Source organism: Triticum urartu, chromosome 3A, assembly GCF_056163025.1.
Source record: "Triticum urartu cultivar PI428250 chromosome 3A, HENAU_Tu73, whole genome shotgun sequence".
Lineage (NCBI taxonomy): Eukaryota > Viridiplantae > Streptophyta > Magnoliopsida > Poales > Poaceae > Triticum > Triticum urartu.
Genome location: NC_141875.1, coordinates 472,115,172 through 472,128,522, shown reverse-complemented (window position 1 = coordinate 472,128,522; position 13,351 = coordinate 472,115,172). Strand labels below are relative to the sequence as shown.

General features: G+C 47.5%; 1 long non-coding RNA gene across 20 annotated transcripts; it reads right to left on the bottom strand.

Moving 5' to 3' along the window:
* Nucleotides 1–5,006: 5,006 nt before the first annotated feature.
* Nucleotides 5,007–12,947, bottom strand: LOC147980142 (uncharacterized). Of its 20 annotated transcripts, none has more exons than XR_015619122.1 (4): nucleotides 12,173–12,916; nucleotides 11,683–11,787; nucleotides 11,379–11,507; nucleotides 5,007–5,359 (listed from the first exon to the last, which is right to left on the bottom strand). It is a non-coding gene; the product is annotated as an uncharacterized LOC147980142 (long non-coding RNA). The 20 variants fall into 20 exon arrangements; XR_015619112.1 differs by having other exon boundaries at nucleotides 11,379–11,467; nucleotides 11,716–11,787; nucleotides 12,173–12,915; XR_015619125.1 differs by having other exon boundaries at nucleotides 12,555–12,914.
* Nucleotides 12,948–13,351: the final 404 nt, after the last annotated feature.

Sequence of the window (13,351 nt, the reverse complement as noted above, 5' to 3'; positions counted from 1 at the left end):
CTTTGAGATCTATAAGAGGCCAAATCATAGTTGATTTTGTTACTGAACATCGGATTAGTGTCATGCATAATATTAATATTAGCCTTGTCTCTCTAGTACTATGGAGATTATGTTTTGATGGTTCAATTCATAGCAATGGCCAAAGTGTTGGTGTTGTTTATATATTTCTTTATGGTACTATTTTTTTTAAAGCCTCGTGCCGCTTAGAATATTTTTATGCACGATTAATCAAGGCCGAATATGCATTGTTATTCGGATTGACTCTTTTACTTGCTATAGGTGCTATACATATTGAGGCTTTTGGTGATTCGTTGTGAGTAGTGCAACAAATATCCAAGGGTTATCAATGTGTTTTCATGAATCACTTATAGTTTATCTTGGGGTATGCCTAGATGAAGAATTTACCTTGGGTTGCAGTAAAATTGTTCATATATTTAAACATGACAATTGGAGAGAGTTGGCATAGCAAGCATCCGGCTACCATGTCCATCATGTTGTATTGCATTTCTCTCAATAGCCGATGCTTAGTCTCGTCAACATAGGTAAGGCCGAACCGAAGTCCACAGCTTCGGCCACTAATGAAATTTTTATACAGGCGAAAGTAAGGATTGGAGAAAGTTTATTGTTGATTGTCTACAAAATCCTAGCAAAAGGGTGAACAATATGGTTCGGAGGATGACATTGAGATACATATCTATGGAACTTTATCACCGAATTGTTAATAAAGCTGAGAAGGTTTCACCCAAGTTTGCATCAGAAAGTTCACACAAGACATGGCCGATATATACTTATCGTCCTAAGAACATATAAATGGCCGATGGAGTGTTGACATCGTCCTTAGAACAAACTTGGTACAAGTATTTTTCGGCACGCTAGCTTTACCGAAAAACAGGGGGGCATGTGTTGACGCTCAAAAGTGGCACCATCATAAAGCAGCATGCCGGGGCGAAAACCTTGCCGGGGTAAAATCTTGCCGGTGTGAAAGCTTGCCGGTGTGAAGGCTTGCCGGCATGGAAAGCTTGCCGGCACAGAAAGATCGCCGGTGTGGAAGCTTGCCGGGGGAGAAACCTTGTCAGGGAGGAACCCTTGCCGGAGTACAAACCTTGCCGGGTAGAAACATTGCCGGTGTGGAAAGCTTACTCGGATGGAAAACTTGCCGGGTTGGAGGCTGTGATAGTCAATCGAACGAGAAGTTGAAGATGGGCTCAAAAGGTTATTCAGATGATCTCGGATGGAAAAATGATCTACACGGGTTGTCTTCGTCTCGTCGAAACGATCGATTTTTATATAAAAATCGTTCAAATCCGAGTTCGTATGCAAAAGTTAGAGCAATCGGAGTGCAGCCCTGTCACGAGGCGAGATGCGCGCCCCACCAGACACATGTCTGACGGGTAGCGCAAGGAAATAGCCTGTGTTGCGAGACCGATCTGACCCTCAAGATGATCTCTAATCAAAAAACCTTCAACATGAAAGTTGTTCGCCTCGTCGAAAAGGTTAAGATTGCTTTTGGGCTTGTTTTCATCCGAGATCGTTTACCACCGCAAAAAAGACCCGCAAGGTGCAGCCAGTTTAAACCGAACATTTTTGAAAAGTTCGGATAAACCGGTCCGAATTTGACTAGGGTTTTGGACGTGAATTGATGTAATTTTCTTGTAAGGAAAGCCTACATAAATTCTTTGCTTGTACGGGAAGTCGAGCTGGGTGACGGTCGATTGAAACAACACACAATCGATCAAATCATCTACCACTTTTTACCTTTACATTTATCTCTCTCCCTTGTTCTTCTTCTTCTCATTCTTCGTTCGTTCTTCGTTTGCAGGGCGACGAACCTCGAGGCCCTAGGGGCGATCAGGTCGACCTAGGGCAGCCCATAGCCGCCGCGCGCCCTGACGGGGTCCCTCCCGGGCGTGTGGGGTTTCGGGTCTACAAAAGCACCCGCCGGATTGTCTTGCGTACCGCGCTTCCGGCGGGTCTCCTTCGACGTGAGCTGCGGTGCATCACCCTCGGCGTTGGAGGTACACGGTGATGTGTTCGTGTGCCTTTCTGAGAGGCACGGCCGTGACTCTCACGAAAGCACAACCGTGTCTCTCGCGGAAGCAAAACCGTGACTCTCGCGAAAGAAAAAAAATAGAAAATGCGTTTTGTTTTTCCCTTTCCGAGAGGCACGGCCGTGACTCTCGCGAAAGCACAACCGTGCCTCTCGCGGAAGCAAAACCGTGACTCTCGCGAAATAAAAAAAACAGAAAACACGTTTTTTTTTCTTTTCCAAAAGGCACGGCCGTGACTCTCGTTAAAGCACAACCGTGCCTCTTGCGAAAAAAAACCATGAATTCCGCGAAAGGAAGAAAAAAACGTGTTTTTTTCGTGCAAAATTTTTTTTTGATCGAAAAGCTAAAGAAGACCGGGAGAAAACCAAAATGTCGAAAAAACCTGAAAAAAACTATTTAAAAAGCCGAAAATAAGCGCAGAAAAATAAAAAAACAAAATCCAAAAAGAGCATTCAAAACGCGACACGTGACGAATAGCTGAAAGCGCGCCAAATGACGCTGATTGTTGCCAGGCTCCCGAAGAAGCGCTCGTTATCCTCAAGCTTAGGGTCGGCCCAAGTAGCACTTTAGGAATCTTCTGTGTACCGGATCGTCCGGGCAGGTCCATCAAGCAGTTTTAGGAATCTTCTACATACCGGATCGGAGAGATTTGTAACCTTCCTAGGAGAGCGGTTTTAGAAACCTCCATCCGCTTTTATTTTTCTTTCATTTTTATTGCATTTTCCTCTTATTTCTTTTCATATTTTCCTGTTTGTTTTTCTGTTTTCGTTTTTTATTTGTTTTATTTTTTCTCACTTTATTTTGTATAAAGAGAGTCAACATTTCTTAATATGTAATGAACATTTTTCAAAAATAGCGTGAATAATGTTTTACATTTTAACGAACAGCACTCTTTAAACATTTGTAGATGTTGTGAACATTTCTTTCAGTGGTTCTGGACATTGTTTTTATATGTCATGAACAATTTGAAAAGTGGCATGAACAAATTATTACATTTTCATGAACAATTCTTTTAAATAGTTACCAACAACTTTTTTACATGTTATGATTGTTTTTTGAAAATTGCGTGAATGTTGTTCTAAATTTTTACGAACATTAAAAAGGTGTAAATGCTACAAGCATTTTTAAAGGCTATGAACACTTGTTACTATGCCATGATTTTTTTTAAATTGCATCAATGAACACTTGTGGACTTTTTTTTCAATGGCACTACATATTTTCAATCATATATTTTTTAGAAAAATGTCATGATTTTTTTTTCAAATGTGCAGACACTTTTTTGAGCTGTATGAACATTTCTTCAATATACGGAGAACATTGTTTGCAAAATTAAGAAAACTATATTCCCGGGAGTATGTACTCCATCCTCAATATACCTCATATACGCATTAATTATACCTCTTTATTATTCTCAATATACTTCATTAAATATTCTAAGATACCTCAATACGAGTTTTGTTGAAAAAATATCATCTATGACGTACTTTTTGTAATATACATTTTTCACGTACAAACACATCAGTATATACGTAATAAGCATTTAAAAATATGTAGACTCATATGAATTTTTTTATGAAACTCATTTTGAGTATCTAATAATTACTAATGAAGTATATTAAAAATAATAGAGGTATAAAAGATTCATCTATGTGGTATATGAGGAGTGATGGTACGTACTCCCAAGAATACACAACCATTTCATATATATATATATATATATATATATATATATATATATATATAGTACTTTACTATTTATAGTAATATTTAATTCAATATGATTACCTTCACGTTGTAACTTGATTATTTATTTGACATATGATCTATATATACGCTATTCATCATTCAGGAAGAGAAATAGTTATTCCTCACCCCAGCCAAACCACTTGCACCACACCCAGACCACAAGAAAGAAGCAGCTCGGGAGGTAAAATTATGGCATAGAAAAATGAATCGGTCCCGCGCCAAAACCACCTTGGAAAACAAAGATGTGAGGTAATTTTATAACCTCGATGGGGTAAGTTACGTCGTGAAGACGAGAACCAAACCGGATAACAGAAGTGGCCATAATAACAACAAAAAAATTTATTGATGTAAAAATACCCGACGTACAGCTGGGATAGGAATCTACTGGGTCATTTTGGACATGCAAACTGCCTGGACCCACCCTATTAAATCCCTTCTTTTCTAGAACATCTCTTTCAAAATACGTACTACCTGCATGAGCTCTGCCCTACCATAGATCCCTCTCTATCATCTGTTTATATAAGTCACCCAAAAAAAATCTGTTTATATAAGTGAGAAAAAAAGAGCTTCCGATCAACTCCCATAGGAAAAACCATAGTGGCCCTCCGTTTTAGCTGGACATGTTCACAACGTGTATGTTGCCTACCTTCTCGGACCACAAGGACATCATCCATGGCGGACCGGGGAATGACTTGGCGTGTTTCTCCGCGCCACCTCCCTCGACAATGAGGATGACTTATCGGCCAGTAGCAAAGATAACAAATACTGAAATACATGACGACATGAGTGTTCTCTTTAGGCAGAAAATGCATGTGCTATGTCTGCTGATCTTCTTTGTGTTTGCTGACATTTTTATCATCAATTGAGATGTACTTTGTGATCTGTTTAAAATTGCCCCAATGAAATATTTGACAATGTGACGTGTTTAATTTGAGGTTCAGACTTAGTAGTCTCTTTCTTACTTCTTTCGACATTAGGCTTATTTTTGATAGGGGAGCAATGACTTGGGACTTGTGATTCATTCAGAGGCTGTGCCTCGTCCCATACAATTCGAAATGATTATGCATGCTACTCCTATAGTCATGCTTCTCACTAACTGATAATTTTGAACTCAAATTTAACATGGATGCTCCAGCTGAGAGATGCATTCATAAGACATATATAGTTCAAGAAATGCATCCACAAGAGACACCGGCAGAGACATGTATAACATAGATGTGTAAATTTTGGGCTCTTTCGAAAATAGAAAATGTACTGGCAACTAAGTAGCAGAGCAATAACAATTATGACATTAACATGTGGATAAGTTCAGTGGCAATTAATCAGCAGCCAGAACAAGAAATTTTCTTCTTAAACTTAATCTTCTGGTAGGAGTAGTGGCAATGACTTCCTCTATATCTTTTTGCTAGACTAAGAACACCAACTCTTTAACTAGTGCTCCCAGGATTGATGTTTGTTATAGATGAAGAAGCTTGCAAGTATTGGACCCAAGGCAAGTTGATAGCAGCATGGCCAAGTTTGGCACTAGCTAATACCATGTTTCTCTTCTGAGGAGGATTCAAATGCTGCAAATTCAATCAGCGAGCATTACAAGTTAGACAACACAAATGTATATAGTTCCAACCAAGCAAAATTTAAAAAAAAAACAAGGTGAGATGTGTGACTGCATAAATATGTTTTCAAGAAATGCTGATTCAAGGTATGTATAAAGCTAAACGAGATGTGAGATGTGCGAGTACAGTAGCATTTATCTAATTGATCTTTAGCTTGCCTTTTGATCTATCCAAACAATTGGCATGCCATGGTACGAAAGAAGTCCACTTAACCCCCTAGGATTTCACAAACCGGCCCATTTACCCCCTCAGGTCTAAAACCGGGTATTTAACCCCCTGTTCTTTCCTATACCAGGTGAATCACCCCCTAGCACCGATCAGAGTGGTTTTCCAGGCGGTTTTGAAGGTTGCGAGTGCCAGGTCGACATAGTTCCTCCGCCCACCTTTCTGCCATCGCATGTTGCTCAGGTCATCCCACACAAACCACATGCATCGTTGAGGTACTGTTCGGCAGCAGCACCAGCCAGCAGCCAGCCACGAGGAAGTTCAGCTCGGCATGGTTCACGAAGCTCCTTTCGTAGAGCTCTGCCCGCCTCTGCCTCTGGTAAAGAAAATGGTGTCAATGTGATAGCAATTTGGCAAGGCTCCCGGTTCCTTGGAAGCACCAGCTCCTTGTTCGGCATCGGGCTCTAGAAACCATGCACATGCGACTATGGTTTGGCTCGCATGCAATCTTGACTTGCCACCGAACCTCTCGTGCGTGGTCATCGTCGTAGTCGCCTCGGCAACGCTCTTGCCGGCCACGTCCGCTTCGTCCTCCATGGACAACATATGCGCCGCGTATCGAGCTGGCGCCCGTGCCGCCGGCAGCTATCGAGTTCCACTGTTAGTTACTAAACACGGTTAGTCATGTCCATCTCAGACATGGTGGCATGTACTTCTTGTGTCTATGTGCGTGCTTGTCCAGGTCTCCAGGAGGGAAACAGGTCTATACTTGTGTATTATCTTCTATTGGAGGCAATGCAACTCTCGATATGTTGATCGGGTGCACGGTGCACGTATATATGGGTACAAGGGCAGTCCCCAGCCTCATCTATACAAGGAAACTAGAGGCGGGGCCGGTAGGAGATTATCCTAACAGATACATGCGAATCGTGCCCGGTTTGACAACTGGGGTGAGCGTGTCGGTGAAGTCGACTCCAGCACGTTCCCGAAACCCACGGACCACCCACCGAGCCTTATAGCGCTCGAGAGACCCGTCAGGACGAGTCTTATGCCGGAATACCCACTTGCCAGAGATAACGTTGGCATGGGGTGGCCGCGGGACAAGCTGCCAGGTGCGGTTGCGCACCAACGCGTCGAACTCCTCCTGCATCGCCACGAGCCAATGCGGATCGCGAAGTGCGGCTCGAGCGGACGACAAGAGAGGTGACAGAGCGGACGTCGAGGCAGCGAGGAGGTATTCATCCACAGAATAGCGCTTGCTGGGCCGGTGAATGCCAGCGCGAGCACGAGTGACCATGCGGGTGTCCGGGGCTACCGGCTGGATCGGCGCGGCCGACGTGGTCGGCGGGCCGGCGACGAGGCAGGCGAAGAAGCCGTCGAGGAGTCGGGGTCAGGAGTGGGAGACACGATCACTGCCCGGGCTGCAGACTCAACGGGAGTCGGGGGCGCCGTGGCCGCCGGCGAGGATGCAGCCGGGCCGGCGGAAGCCGTCGAGGAGCCCGGGTCAGGCACATGGGATGTGCTTGCTGACCGGGCTACGGACTCAACGGGAGTCGGAGGTGACATGGCCACCGGGGAGCGGGCCGGCGAGCCAGCGGGGTCCGGGTCCGGCGCCGCGGACCTAGAGCGGGCCCAGGCGCGGCGGGGGAGCCGAAGCCAGGGGAAGGGCCACGCGCTGCAGGGGGCCCGAAGCCGGGAGGGGGCCCGAGCGCGAGTGAGCGGCCTCCCCTAGGGGCACCGGAAGGCGCGGATGACGATGGCGAGTCGGCCGGCGGCGGTACCTGGTGAAAAGGAAAAGACCTCTCGTCAAAGTAAACGTGCCGAGAAGTGAAAACTCGGTGGGAAACCGGATCATAGCAACGATAGCCTTTGGTGTTTGGTGGGTATCCGAGACAGATGCATGCCACGGAGCGAGGTGCGAGTTTATGAGGAGTAGTGGAGGCGATGCTAGGATAACAGAGACACCCAAAAACACGAAGATCATCATATGAGGGTGGGCTACCGAAGAGGAGATGATGTGGTGCAAAGTTCCCACAAGCACGAGTCGGACGAACATTGATGAGGAGAGAGGCGGTGGAGAGAGCGTCCGGCCAAAACCAGGGAGGGACATTGGCGTGAAAAAGAAGAGTGCATACACAATCATCGAGGGTGCGAAGGATCCGTTCGGCGCAACCATTTTGTTGCAAGGTACACGGGCAGGTGAGATGAAAAATCGTGCCATGTGCAGCGAGGGTGCGAACTCCGACGTTGTCGAACTCCTTCCCGTTGTCGGTCTGCAAGGCATGGATGGGATGCCCAAACTGTGTAGCGACATAGGAGTAAAAGGTAGTAAGAACGGAGAGTGCATCGGATTTTCTCCGCAACGGGGAGGTCCACACATAGTGCGAAAAATCATCAAGTATGACAAGATAGTATAAAAACCCGTATTACTGGCAACCGGAGATGTCCACAAATCACTATGAAGCAACTCAAATGGATACGACGCCATCGATGAGGACGCACTAAACGGAAGATGGACATGCTTGCCGAGACGACAAGCATGACAAGTGTGATCATCGGTTTTATTAGACGTGAATGAAAAAGTCCTAAGAATATGATGAAGGGTGGCCGGGTTTGGATGTCCCAGCCAAGCATGCCAAAGGTCCACCGTGGCGGAGAGAGCGACCGATGCGGATGTGGAAGTGGCGGTGGAGGTCACCGGGTAGAGGCCGTCCGGGCTGTCACATCGGTGGAGCACCATCCGGGTACGAGCGTCCTTGACAGAAAAACCAACTTCGTCAAATTCAACAGTTATAGGATTTTCACGTGTAAGAGAACGAACGGAAACAAGATTAGTGACTAACTTAGGTGAAACTAAGACATTAGACATGTGAATAGGCGTAGAGTTAGACGAAAAGGAACCATGACCGACATGAGTAATGGGAAGGGAAGATGGACATGCTTGCCGAGACGACAAGCATGACAAGTGTGATCATCGGTTTTATTAGACGTGAATGAAGAAGTCCTAAGAATATGATGAAGGGTGGCCGGGTTTGGATGTCCCAGCCGAGCATGCCAAAGGTCCACCGTGGCGGAGAGAGCGACCGATGCGGATGTGGAAGTGGCGGTGGAGGTCACCGGGTAGAGGCCGTCCGAGCTGTCACATCGGTGGAGCACCATCCGGGTACGAGCGTCCTTGACAGAAAAACCAACTTCGTCAAATTCAACAGTTATAGGATTTTCACGTGTAAGAGAACGAACGGAAACAAGATTAGTGACTAACTCAGGTGAAACTAAGACATTAGACATGTGAATAGGCGTAGAGTTAGACGGAAAGGAACCATGACCGACATGAGTAATGGGAAGGGAAGACCCGTCCCCAACAGTGATACGACATGCGGTAGAAACTGGAAATACGGAGTTGAGGTTACCAGGGTTGGTAGTCATGTGGGTGGTAGCCCCGGAATCCATCTACCAGTCGCCGCCTCCGGTGTACGTGTTGGGTGTAGGGGCGGAGTGAAGCGCCGCAAGGAGAGCCAGATCCCAAGGGGCTGGTGGGAGTGCGGCGGCCGCGGCTGGAGGGGCGACGGGGTAGCCACCAGGGGCGGCGTAGCCAGGCATGGCCGCGGCGTACGGAGGGGTCGCGACGGGGTAGCTACCCGGGGCGGCGACGAACGCCTGATGCGCGCCGGGGCGGGGGCCGAGAATCCCAGCCGGGATGGGGGCCCGCGGCACAAGCATTGTGTACGCATGGACCATCCCCGTCCAAGGGTTGGTCGCGGCGGCCCAGGGGGGGCAGCTGCGGCGGCGGCGGCTGGCGCCCCCCTCCCCGCGCCGTGCAGCTGCTGCTTCTTGCCGCGGCGCCCCCCGTGGCGGCGGTCAGGGGCAGGGGGCGGCGGCTGGTAGACGGGCGCCGGTGGCGCCTAGAAGTATGACGCCGGCGGCGGCAACGGAGGCCGCTGCGGCTGCGGCGCCATGGGAGGGGCGGCGCGGGAGGTGCCCGCCGCGAGAGCCGTGTGCGTGGCCCGGGACTTCACCATCTTCATCCTCCTCTCCTCCAACCAAAGGTAGGCCACGACCCGAGGAAAGGTTGGGTCTGGGAGGAACGTGAGGTTGGAGGCCGCGTTGTCGAACTCCTCGTTCAGACCAGCGGTGAGCGTGCTGAGGAGGAGGTCGTCGGAGACTCGCTCCCCGAGGTCGCGAAGTTCGTCAGCAAGTTTCTTAAGGCGCATGCAATAATCGTCGATGGACGAGTCAAGCTGCTGGCAGCCAAAAAATTCCTGTTGAAGAAACACGCGGCGCTAGAGGGCGTTGTCGAGGAAGAGCCCGTTCAGCTTTACCCACACCGTCTGCGCGTCATCGGTGTCGCAAACGATGGTGTGGAAGATGTCCTTGGAGATGGTTTGGTACAACTAGCACGTGATGGTGGCGTCAATGGTCAGCCAGTCGTCGTCCGCGAACATGAGGCCGGAGTCGACGGAGCCATCAACGTGATCGATGAGGTGGTACTCACGGAAGACGAGGGAGAAGTAGGTTTTCCAGGCATAGTAGGTGGAGGAGGCGTAGTCAAGAACGACGGGCACGCGGGCGAAGATGTTGAGATCGCGGACGACCTCCACCGGGAGAGGGGCCGGACCGTCGAAGGGATTAGAGGGGAGGGAGGTAGCGGAGTGGGGAGACGCCATGGGTGCAGCGGCGGCCGAGGGGAGGAGCGGCGCGGCTAGCGGGGAGATGCGATCGGGTGGGAGCGGGTGGGAGGGAGGTGGCTCGGGGCGATCGGGTGGGGGAAGGGAGACGGCTCGGGAGGAGAGAGGGATGGGGAGGGGTGATGCGCGCGCGGCGGCGGGTTGAGGGTGCGGCAGCAGCGCAGGAGATGGCGGTGGCGGCAGCTAGTAGCTACGGCTGCGGCGGCTAGGAGCGGAAGCTAGGATTGGATCGGAAAAAAAAATTGATACCATATTAGAGGCAATGCAACTCTCAATATGTTGATCGGGTGCACGGTGCACGTATATATAGGTACAAGGGCAGCCCTCAGCCTCATCTATACAAGGAAACTAGAGGCGGGGCCGGTAGGAGATTATCCTAACAGATACATGCACAAATATGTTCAACATCTTCGTTGGAGCTTGCATTCACGCGTGATCTGGACCTTGTATAAACATCAAGAAGTTTGTCCGCCTCGCTGGCGACTCGCTCCAGTTCCTCGCTGCTTCCCTCGTCCATATCCTGCTTGTCACCGTCGTCAATGACCTCGACCGCCCCATCATCATTCGCCACAGAGAGCTTCAGTACGACAGCCGGTAGTGCGCGACGATCCCTTGCAAGAACTTGCTCAATTGGCGGGTTGTGCCGGTGGGGGCACCCCAGCACGGCAGCCGCGGTTGCACAGCACGAACGCGACGGCGTAGACGTCTGGAAGAATCCCTCGAACCGCGGCGGCATACGCTGGGAAACCTCGAGTCGTGGAGGGTGACGTCGAGATGCACACAATTAGAATAGCGGGACTAGGCGAGCGCCCGCGAGTGGAACGACACCGCTCGTGCTCGGAGGAGGATGGACGAGGCTTGGTGCAGAACGATCAGAAACGAGCTGCATCTCGCTATGTCCAACAAAACCGCCTGAAAAACTACTCTAATCGGTGTTAGGGTGTGGTTCACCTGGTTTAGGAAAGATCAGGGTGGTAAATAGCTGATTTTTGACCTTATGGGGTAAGCCGGCCAGTCTGTGAAATCCCAGGGGGTTATCTGGACTTCTTTCGCCATGGTACTGGCAGTACACTACAGAATAAGGTACAACCAATAGAGGCAAAGAATAATTTCCTACATACCCAATGGTGCAGGTTCCAAAAAGAAAAAGGAGTGTTGCTCAGCTTCCTCCTCTCCTTTCTGTGATTTGTTAATTAGACCTATGTATGACCTGTACGGCCCTTGCACACTCATCATTACCATCATGAGAACTTCAATCCATAAAGTGAGTGTATGTCAACAGAAAAGCATGAGTTAAATCAGTGTTTTTTACTCAATCAAGAACAATATTCTCAACTCACTTTATTGTACTCCCGTAATGTAGGCATTTCAAAGCAATCAATTGTATACATTGTCAAACAGGACATAAAAAGAATATGAATGCACCTGCTTAGTAAAATGGCAAGGAATACATCTCACTTGGTGTTTTTTTCCTTGCTCTGGAATACATCTACATACTTGCAGGGCGGAAAGCTTCTCCTAGTCCAAAATCTGGAATAAGTTTAGATCTGGTCAGCACTCAAGTGTCCATAGCTCTCACTCGAATGCACCTGCGAATAAGTTTAATTTGACACATACTGATGTAAATTGACAGATAAGATGCAATATTGAATAGCTCCAGCCGCGAATGGCTAGTCACCAACCATCATGGTAGGAGGAGATGGAGATGCAAACCACATCAACAAGAATGCAACGGCCAATATAACCCGATGATGAGGAACACTAGCGACACTACAGGCCTGCTCCACCTGCTGTGAATCAACGGCCACCGACCACAGCGCGAACATCTAAGAGTGTTCCTAATTAATTTTTGTACAGAATCTTACAGGACCGAATGCTAACACAAGCAACAGTACATGGTAAAAATCTAAATAACCTCTTGGGCAGAGGATGTTCGATCTCACCAATGTTACTTCCCATCTACAGTACTGCAAGTTTGCAGTTGCAGGTACATAAGTTAAGAGTCTGCTCATTGCTAAACTTGAAATAACTATCTGCAAGATCTGAAAAAAAATCTGACAAATAGGACTTTATGTTTCGGTAACAAATGGTGATGCATGTAGGATACGAATGAAAAACAATTCAGCAATTTATCCACGATGAAGGATCAGAAATTATTCCATGGTTTGACGAGAAATTCAGGAATTGACCAAAAAATATACAATTGAGAAGATTCTACTACATCTACGTTTCCTGCGAACTAGATTGGGGACTGAAGCAAATGAAAATGATTAGAGCAGCCAAGGATGGATACATACCAACGTATGTGTACCTGTAAATGTCAAGATGAATGATTTGAAATAAAGTTCAAGGATGCTTGTTGTGGTGGCCTCCCAGATCTACCGACCTATAGCCAAATCGGGGGCTGGAGAGCCGCCAGACCGAGCGGACCGGGATGATGCACCGGGGGTACATATCGCCTGATCGATTCAGCGGCATGCAACTGACAATGGGAGAATGAATCAATGGTTATCGGGAGCAGGGAGGACGGATTCGAGGAGGCCATATCGGAAACTGTCGACCACGGCGGCGGTTCATCTCAGCGGCAGTGCACGAGGAGAGAGAGATGAGTGTTTTTTTAAGGGACGAGTGGTTGGGAAACGAGGTAGAAAGGGACGTGAGGTAAAATCTTTTTTTTGCCGAGACGTAAGGCTTTTGGTCCGTGCGCAAAAGGCCGGGTCGTTCGACCGGGTGAAGAATTACTTATTCTTCAGTCTGGGTTACTAATAGAGTTTCTATATATATCATATATATATATATTGTTACTATTCATCATCCAGGATGTAGAATAAGTTATTTTTCATCCGAGATAATCTAACGATCATTTCATAATTAAATTACGCTTGAAATACAAATAGTTACATTCCTATTGATTCACTACGTAAAATTTGGAAAACTAAAAATATACATCATAAAACAAGAAAATTTGCAGTTTATGTGTATTACACTATGTTTTTATGTTTGTAATTTTATTTTTACATAACATAAAATACATTTTTGGATGATAATATATTTTTTTACGATCTCTTTACGTCGGAAATAAAGTAAAACTTAC